Source organism: Nannospalax galili, unplaced genomic scaffold (assembly GCF_000622305.1).
Source record: "Nannospalax galili isolate Female #2095 unplaced genomic scaffold, S.galili_v1.0 scaffold1832, whole genome shotgun sequence".
Taxonomy (NCBI): domain Eukaryota; kingdom Metazoa; phylum Chordata; class Mammalia; order Rodentia; family Spalacidae; genus Nannospalax; species Nannospalax galili.
The window spans coordinates 316,041-326,278 of NW_008331832.1; the positions used below are offsets into that span (position 1 = coordinate 316,041).

A 10,238-nucleotide genomic window follows, 5' to 3' on the forward strand; every position below is an offset into this window, starting at 1 on the left:
CCCTTGAAGAAACACCAGTAATCACATGAACACATAGAGATTAAACAACACACTCCGGAATGATGAATGGGTCAAAAAAGAAATTAAGAAATAAATAAAAGTATTACTGGAACTAAATGAAAAGGACAATACAATACAACAAAACCTCTGGGACACACAGAAAGCAGTAATAAGTGCCTACATTAAAAAATTGGAAAGAACACAAATAATTGACTTTACATTGCAACTCAAGACACTTGAAAAGCAACAATAAATGAAACCCAAGCCCAGCAGACAAGAAGAAATAACAAAAATCAGAGCAGAAATCAATGAAATAGAAACAAAGAAAATAATACAAAGAATCAATGAATCCAAGAGTTGGTTCTTTGAGAAGATAAACAAGATTGATAGACCACTAGCCCAGTTAACCAAAAGAAAGAAAGAGCACCTCCAAATCAAAGAAATCGGAGATAAAAGGGAAACATCACATTAGACACCAAAGAGATCCAGAACATTATAAAGGAATACTTTAAAAACCTTCATGCTACTAAATTTGAAAACTTAAAAGAAATGGATGGATACTTAAAAGCATGGGAACCACCAAAACTAAACCAAGAAGAGATTAACATCTTAAACAGACCCATAACACATAAGGAAAATGAAACAGTAATACAAACCTCCCGACTTAAAAAAAAAACCAGGACCAGATGGATTTACAGCAGAAGTATACCAGACATTTAAAGAAGCTCTATGTCCAATACTACTTAATTTATTCAAAAAGATAGAAATGAAGGGAGAACTTCCAAATTCCTTCTATGAAGCCAGCATCACTCTAATACTAAAGCCAGGTAAAGACACAACCAAAAAAGAAAACTATAGACCCATATCCTTAATGAACATAAATGTGAAAATTCTCAAAAAAAAATTGCAAATCGCGTACAGACACACATCAAAAACATCATCCACCATGATCAAGTTGGCTTTATCCCAGAGATGCAGGGATGGTTCCATACACATATGTCAGTAAACGTCATAAATCATATAAATGGGCTCAAACACAAGAACCACATGGTCATCTCAATAGATGCAGAGAGGACTTTGATAAAATTCAGCATGCATTTATGTTCAAAGTCCTAGAGAGAATTGAACTGGAGGTAACATACCTCAACATAATTAAAGTGATATATAACAAACCCACAGCCAACATCATTCTAAATGGAGAAAAACTGGAAGCATTCCCATTGAAATCAGGAACCAGACAAGGCTGTCCACTATCTCCACTTCCCTTTAACATAGTGCTTGAAACTCTTGCAAGAGCAATAAGAAAATGAGTAATAATTGGAAAAGCAGAGATCAAATTATCTCTTTTTGCACTTTTTGCAGATGATATGATAATATATCTAAGGGACGCCAAAAATTCCACACGCAAACTCCTAGAAATTATTAACACATTTAGTAAAGTGGCAAGTTACAAAAATAACCTACAAAAGTCTATAGCCTTTCTATATACCATTGACAAGCAGTCAGAGAAAGAGCACAGGGAAATCCTCCCATTCACAATAGCCACAAAAAAAAATGAAATATCATGGAATAAACCTGATCAAAGACATTAAAGAGCTCTACAATGAAAATTTCAAATCTTTAAAGAAAGAGATTGAGGAAGACATCAGAAGATGGAAGGACCTCCCATGCTCATGGATTGGAAGAATTAATATTGTGAAAATCACCATCCTACCAAAAGCCATTTATAGATTCAATGCAATGCCAATCAAAATCCCCATGACATTTTTCACAGAATTGGGAAAAAAAACATTCTAAGATTCATATGGAAGCACAAAAGACCTTGGATAGCCAAAGCAACCCTGAGCACTAAGAGCAATGCCAGGGGGCATTACTATACCAGATACTAAACTGTATTACAGAGGTATAGTCATAAAAACCACATGGTACTGGCACAAAAATAAACCCATAGCTGAATGGAATAGAACTGAAGATGCAAATATGAGTAAATGCAATTTCAGCCACCTGATATTTGACAAAGGGGCCAAGAACATTCACTGGTGCTGGCAAAACTGGATCTCCACTTGTAGAAGAATGAAACTAAACCCCTATCTTTCACCTTGCACAAAACTCAACTCCAAATTGATCAAAGACTTCAATATGAGGCCTGAAACTCTGAAACTGTTAGAAGAAAATATTGCCAATAACCTACAAGACATAAGTGTAGGAAAGGATTTTCTAAAGAGGACATCAACTACCCAGGAAACAAGGTCAAAAATCAAGAAATGGGACCTCATTAAACTAAAAAGCTTCTGTACATCAAAAGAAACAACCAAGGAAGTGAAGACAAAACCCACAGAATGGGAGAAAATCTTCACCAGCAACACATCTGACAGAGGTTACTGGTGACACGTCTGACAGGTTTAACATCTAGAATATATAAAGAACTCAAAAAACAAAGAAGAAAGCAAGTAACCCAATTAAAATATGGGCTAAGGATCTGAACGGGGAGTTCTTGAAAGAAGAAATAAAGACAGCTAAGACATATCTTTAAAAGTTTTCAACATCCTTAGTGAGTAGGGAAATGCAAATTAAAAACACTTTAAGATTTCATCTTACCCCAACCAGACTGACTAAGATCAAGAGAACAAATGATATCAAACGTTGGAGAGGATGTGGGGAAATGGGAACCCTCATCCACTGCTGGTGAGACTGCAAACTTGTTCAACCCCTATGGAAAGCAGTGTGAAGAACTCTTAAAAAACTGCAAATGAACCTACCATTTGACCCAGCTATACCACTGTTTGGCATATACCCAATGAATTCATCCTATTGCAGAAACACTTGTATATCCATGTTTGTTGCTGCTCTTTTAACAATAGCTAAGAGATGGAAGCAACCTAAGTGCTCCTCAACTGAAGCATGGATAATAAAAATGTGGTTCATTGGAGTTTTACTCAGTAGTAAAGAAAGATGAAATCATGAGATTTGCAGGTAAATGGATGGAACAAGAAACTGTTATACTAAGTGAAGCAACACAGACTCAGAAGAAAAAAAAACACAATATATGTTTTCCCTCACATGTGGATCCTAGCACCAAATCCTTATAAGTGAGTCTGTATCCAGATATAACTACAGGAACCAGGATAATAAAAAGGAACCAGGGAGGTAAAGGAAAAGAAAGAATCTGAAGGAAAAGAACAGTAGGAAATAGGTGTTAGTAAGGGAGATATGGATAAAAATTGGGTTATTTTAAGGGGAATGGGAAGGGAAGGTTACACAAGGAACCTAGGGAATAAAGGGAAAGAAGGAGCTCAAGAGATGTGGGACCATAGGAGAAGGGTATTATTAAGGGAGAAATGGAAAAAAACGGAACACCTTAAATGGGGAAATCATAGTGGAAGGGTTAGACAATGCAAGAGATATATAATGCCTAGCTAGTTTTAAAAAACCAGAGGGAATCATATTAGTCCAACAACCTACTGACAAATTATACATACAACCAGATCAAAGAATGTAATATATGTCTAGGCAAGGTTTATCTGAGAGCATTTGGTCTTTGCCCAAGCTTTATCTACATGGCACATGGTAATTAAAAGTACCGGACCGGTGGAACTGACCTTCTTGGATGTTTAACAGCCATATTATGAGGCCTATACTAATTTGGACAGAGGGACATAAAGGACAGTTTTTGCTCCTTGCCCTCCTAGGTTGACTAAGTTTCAGGGGACTATGAGCATCTCTCAAAATGTCCTGTAACTGTGGTGAGTTACCTGTCCTCTTGTTGAGGGAGGCCATGGAGATGGACCTGAACCAGTTTCCAGTCTACAAAGAGGAGGGTCACCACAGAGGAAATGTTTCCTCCATGCTTCCAAGTAAAGCCAGCCATGGTCAAGCAGGACCTTTGATTTATCTTCCCATAGATGGAACTGGTAAAAGAATGGAGCCAGGGGCTCCCCCCAAGTCCATGTGAACCCTGAGGAACAGATTCTCAAACGACCTTAAGAGTAAAAATAAATTGGTTTGTCTGGGCCAATTGTAGGACCTTAAACAGCCAAAAGGAAAGTATAACCAAAGATTAATGGGGTCAATATAATTTTTTAAGAGTCCATAGGTATAGGTAAAGGCTACATAACAAGAAACAATACCAGACAAGAGACCGTCCTTTGAGGTATTGGCCAGGGTGGCCCCAAAGACTCCCAGACAGTAACCCAGCATAGAACTGGGAAAATGAACAGCAGACCCCAATCTTATATAAAGGAATATTGACAATGGATCACTGCTAGATGAGGAACAGCTAACCTTCCTAAAACAAGGAACTCTACGTAGGCTGACTAGTTTCAGCTGATGGACAAGCACTGGGGAATGGCTGGGGTTGCAGACAACACACTGGACAGTACCAGGGATGACAGAGTATATGGGCTCCAGTGGGGAGGGTGCCATTTGGGAATTGGGTATATAGATGAATAAGATTGTGTGGGATGTTCTGTATGATATACACGTAAAAAAATCAACAAATTAAAAAATAAGACGTACTTGAGGAAGAAGCATAAAAATTTGCTTCATGTTAATAGGCAGAGGTGATAAATGTTACCATTGAAATCTACCTGATGACTTTATATCCATACTCAGGTGCCAAGAATCTAACTGTAACCAACTGTGACTACTGATAATCAGATACATAGAAACTAAAGACACATGTGCAAACATCTAAGTGTTAGCAGCATTAAAAATGTAGGAAACAGCATATTTTAAAATGAAATGGAGATCTTCTTTAAAGGGTAAAAACTCATTCAATTTTATGTCTTACAGGGTTTATACTGAGTTCAATATTGTATAACTGTATTAATTCAACTGTGAACCTAAAAATCTACAGTCACTTTTGAAAAAGATGTATCCTTGCTCTGGAAACTGTTACTGAATATGTTAAAGCTGTAATGAAATGTTTCTTCTAATCCTGTGATTATTAAATAAAATAAACAAAAATAGAATAAAATAAAAGCACTTGCTGCTCTTACAGAGGACCCAGGTTTAAATCCCAGCCCCCCCCCCACATGGAGGCTAACAATCATCCATCTCTCAAGTTCCAGGGAATCTGATACCCTCTTCTGACCCCCAAAGGCATTATATGACATGGATGCATTTACATACATTCAGGCTATATACTCATACACACAAAAAAATCAAAATAATAAATAATTTTCTAAAGGACACGTCAAAGATGACAATGTCAATATAATGATGTAACTACCAATAATGATGCAGGATTCCCAGAGACACATGCACAATAAATAAGTGGCATTAGGGAGGTACAGTGCAATGCTTTAGTATTGTGGTCTGAAAATAGTAACAATCATAATTAGCTAGGGAGAACTTACTGAGGACACTACTACATGCAAGTGTCCATCAAATATGGTAGGGCAGTGGTAAGGAATCTAAAACTTTGCCATGCCTCTAAACTTCAACATCTCTGAAACCATCCCAGGCTGGCCCTCCTGTCACCAAACAGCTGCAGTGAGGGGAAGATGCTCTGTCATAAACAGGATTGCTCAGCAGGAGTCAAATGCACAAAACCAGTTTCCCCAAGCAGAATAAAAGTAACCTCTCACCAGCTCCCTCTCTCCCACCTCACAGGCCTCCCAACCAGAAGACAATGGCTGCAGAAAATCAGTCGACAGTGACAGAATTCATTCTTGGAGGGTTAACGAACAGGCCAGAGCTCCAGCTGCCCCTCTTCCTCCTCTTCCTGGGGATCTACCTGGTTACCATGGTGGGGAACCTGGGCATGATCACCTTGATTTCTCTCAACACACAGCTCCACACCCCCATGTACTTCTTCCTCAGCAACTTGTCATTCGTGGATCTCTGCTACTCCTCTGCCATTACCCCTAAGATGCTCATCAACTTTGTGTCCCAAGAAAACCACATCTCCTATGTGGGATGCATGACTCAGCTCTACTTCTTCCTTCTTTTCGTCATTGCTGAGTGCTACATGCTCACAGTGATGGCCTATGACCGCTATGTGGCCATCTGCCAACCTTTGCTTTACAACATCATCATGTCTCCTGTACTCTGCTCCCTGCTGGTGGCTCTGGTCTATTCCATAGGACTTGTTGGCGCTGATAGAGACTGGGCTCATGTTAAACCTGTGCTATTGTGAGGCCTTCATCAACCACTACTTCTGTGATGTTGTCCCCCTTATGAAGCGCTCCTGCTCTAGTATCTATGATGTGGGTATGACTGTATTTTTTTTAGCTGGATTCAACATTGTAGTCACCAGTTTATCAGTCCTGGTTTCCTATACATTCATCCTGTCCAGCATCCTTCACATCAGCTCCACTGAGGTCAGGTCCATTGCCTTCAGCACCTGCAGCCCCCACATTGTAGCTGTGGGGTTGTCCTATGGTTTGAGTGCATTCATGTACTTAAAACCTTCTACAGCCAGTTCCCTGGCCAAAGAAAACATGGCTGCTGTGGTCTATACCACAATGATTTCCATGCCTAATCCCCTGATCTACAGCCTGAGGAACAAGGAGGTGAAGGCTGCCGTGGACAGAACACTAAGCAGAAAACTCTTTTGATGAAAATCTGGTCTTCTTTCTCCATGTAAGAGTAAGTGGTTACAGGCACCTGAAAATGTCCCTACCAGATACCCCAACTGTAGATGGAAACATTCACTTCTATGATTGGTTGCATGGCTCAACCTCCTTTCTGCTTGTGTCTTCTCTCCTCTCTCTCTCCCTTTCTCTCTCTCCCTTTCTCTCTGCCCCCCTCCTCTCGCATTTCTGTGTGAAACTAACCAATCATTGTTCTTCCATTTGAGATCCATTTCCTCTATCCTGAGATCTAGTGTAGACACTTTTATCTTAATTGCTCATTAATATAAATTATCAACCATTAATTGGAGATTCATTCATGGTGTTATTAACTTCAATACAGAAAATATTACCCAATTAAATTCTTACACAGGCAATTAGAAGAACTGAAAAGTCACAAGAAGGGATGCCTCCTCTGACTCTCGCCCTCATTACTTCTGTCCTCTTTCAGCTCCTCTACAATATTCTTGCCCAGGAATTTATCCCTGATCCCTTCATGTTATCTTCTTGGTAACAATACTAATAACAGCTAATGTGTTTTCAGTGCTTATTCCGAACTATGCAACTCATCTCATGGCTTTAACCAGGCCCATTTATACCCCACCACAGGCAGATACTATTTTCTACCCTCTCCATAAACATGGAAAAAGGATTCAGAAGCTGGGTCAAAGTGGCATAGCTGTTAAATAAACAACACTGGTTTAACACTCCAGACTCAATGCTTCCCAAGCCCAGCTCTAGATTCTCAGGCTTCCCTTCACTGTACTATGACATCCCTTTAGAGAGCCAACTAGCATAGCCCTAATTAGGCTCTTCCAATTTCTAATGCTGCCTACAAGCATTTCTCAAATCCCCTCTACTATCATGTGCCACATTTTTTTTCCATTATGTGTAACATCTTCAAGATCATGAAGAAGCAGTACACTTTGGGGATCTGACTCAAAAGGTTGGCCTGGCTTTCCCCCTGCCTTAGCACCAAAAGCTCCACACTTTAGAAAACTCCTCTGTCCCAGAACAAATCTAGCTAATTATTTTCAGACTTTCTTTCTTTTCCAGTACATGTATTTAATGTTATGCTTCTCTCTAATCATTTTTACTTATCCCATAATTTTCTTAAAGTTTTTAAAAAATTGTTAAGGTATATTTTATCATCCAGAATTTTTTGGTTTTGGTTTTCTGGAAATGGATTTCCCCCAATTCCCAACTCCCATGTGCGTTATTTTTTCTCGATAAACATTCTAAACCACTGAGTGTATTTATAAGCTTTCCTTTCGTTCTCAGTGTGCTTTTTTGAGGGAGTTGCTTTGCACTTGTGTGAACAGAAAGAATAATGTTTTTGATATTCTTATTGATTCAAGAATTTCATACAATGCACTTTGATCAATAATACTATTTTATGTCTGATTATCATTTTATCATTTTTTCATTAAGCACCTCCAAGCTTTATAGACTACAGTCAATCCTTATTGCTGCAAAGTCTCCACCATAATTGATCTATGTACATTCTCAACGATGGAAACCAATTTGCATGCTATTTCCCATCACCAACATAATGAATAATATAGTGACTGTTTTGTCCATGTCCTCCAGTGGTTCTGGGAGACAATGCATTTGGGATACACACATTTGGATCCTGTGGATACTTAAACTGATGTTTCCTAAGTAATGTCTTCCCATTTTCCAGAACAGCCACAGTCTTGCGTATACCTCCTCACTAACACCTGTCAGTTTCCAGCGTTTAATATTTTGCCAGTCATATAGATGAAAGAAGATATATTACTGTTTTGATTTGCACTCCTATGTTTAGTAATCGTCTTAAGAACCTTTTCATGTGCTAGGTGGTACTTTAAGCTTCCTCTTCTGTAGATTGGATGTCCTGTGCCTTCAGATGATGCTGATCTTTTCTTGTTATGTCTGTAGTCTATTATATATGTGTTTTGGATATTCAAAAGTTTTCCCATTGTATGTGTTTCTTCTCTTATTGTACTACCTTTATATTAAAACTATCACTGCTGTTCTTTGCTGACCAAAAATCAAAACATTTTATATCAAAAATTCACCATTTGTGGTATGAAAATGTAAAGGTACAGAAAGCATACAAAAAGTCACAAAAGGAGGATCAAAGACAAATACTCTAACTTTTTAATTTTTTTGTTATATTATTTGTTTAGTTATTTGTTTTATTTTATGTGTATGAGTGTTTCGCCTGCATGTACACAAGTGCACTCATGTTGTGCAATGCCCATAAATGCCAGAAGAGGGCACCATAAACCCTGGAACTGGAGCTAAGTATGGATGTTACCTGCCATGTGGGTGCTGGGAACTGAACCTGGGTCCTCTGCAAGAACAGCCAGTGCTCTCAACTATTGAGCTATCTCTCCAGATCCAGACATTATTTTTAAATGAGCCAAACATATTATATGGGCCTCTTAGCCATATACTCCGTTCCAAAGGCCAAAAATGTCAAAAGTATTTGGGATCTCTTACCTAATCCCCAGAAGATTTTAGGGTTACCTCTTCAGAGAACGGAATGTTAGAGTACCAAAAAAGCCCCATAAAAAAAAAGAAGAAGAAGAAAGAGTACATGAAGTTATCAGAAAAAAAGTGATGGGGAGATATGGGAGGAGTTGGGAGGGAAGGGAGTGGGCATGGATTTGATCAAAACACCTTATATGCTTATATGCCTGTATTAAATTCTCAATAAATTATTTTTAATGAAATAAAATATTAAACACTAAAAAATCTAATATTGGGAATAATCATTAGTTAATAGAACTCTGGAAATTATTAGAAATAAAAAAAAAGTAAAATTTAAAACTGAGCAAGGAATAACAGGAAAGAAATAAACACAACATTTAATACTGGGAGAAATGAAAGGTGAGAAAAAGAAGTATTGAAATGAAGATTGATGGACAAGTAACAACTGCAGATATCAAGATAAAACAAAAATGCCCCAAAATGAACAACAAAACTTAGCCTAGCACCAGGTGTGATTGTGCAGGCCTTTAATCCCAGTGCTCAGGAAGCAGAGTTAGGCAGGTCTCTGTGAGATCAAGGCCAGGCTAGTCTAGATAGTGAGACCCTGTCTCAAAAAGAAAGAAAGAAAGAAAGAAAGAAAGAAAGAAAGAAAGAAAGAAAGAAAGAAAGAAAGAAAGAAAGAAAGAAAGAAAGAAAGGGAGAGAGAGAGAAAGAAAGAAAGAAAGAAAGAAAGAAAGAAAGAAAGACAAGTAAAATTACTTGACATTTTCATTTAAAGGAAAAGGTAGAAAGGGAGAGATAAGGAAAGACAGAGACAGAGAAAAAGAAGAGAAAACAGAAGAAGGAGGAGGAGGAAGAAGAAGAGGAGGAGGAGGAAGAAGAGGAGAAGAAGGAAGAGGGGAGGAGGAGGTTGAGGAGGAGGAGAAGCCATATGGTCCTAAGTTACTCCTGTTTGAAAAAATTTGCATCAATGATGAGAGTCAGTGAACATCTAGGACTGAGTGTGTTTCTGAAATATCATCTATCATTAAAAAGAAAACAAGTTTCTGGAGAAATAGTTTATTTCCAATATAAAGCATGAACAACATGAGAAAAATAACATTATTTCATATCAGATAGCAAGAAAGGCATTAGAGACTGCTACAATTGGGTCAAAAAGTATGCAGAAAGAAACTGAAGAAAGTT

The 10,238-nt window shown here is 38.1% G+C and overlaps 1 pseudogene; it reads left to right on the forward strand.

The window, feature by feature from the left end:
- Nucleotides 1–5,617: 5,617 nt before the first annotated feature.
- On the forward strand, nucleotides 5,618–6,560 carry LOC103729017 (annotated as a pseudogene).
- The last annotated feature ends 3,678 nt before the right edge of the window (nucleotides 6,561–10,238 follow it).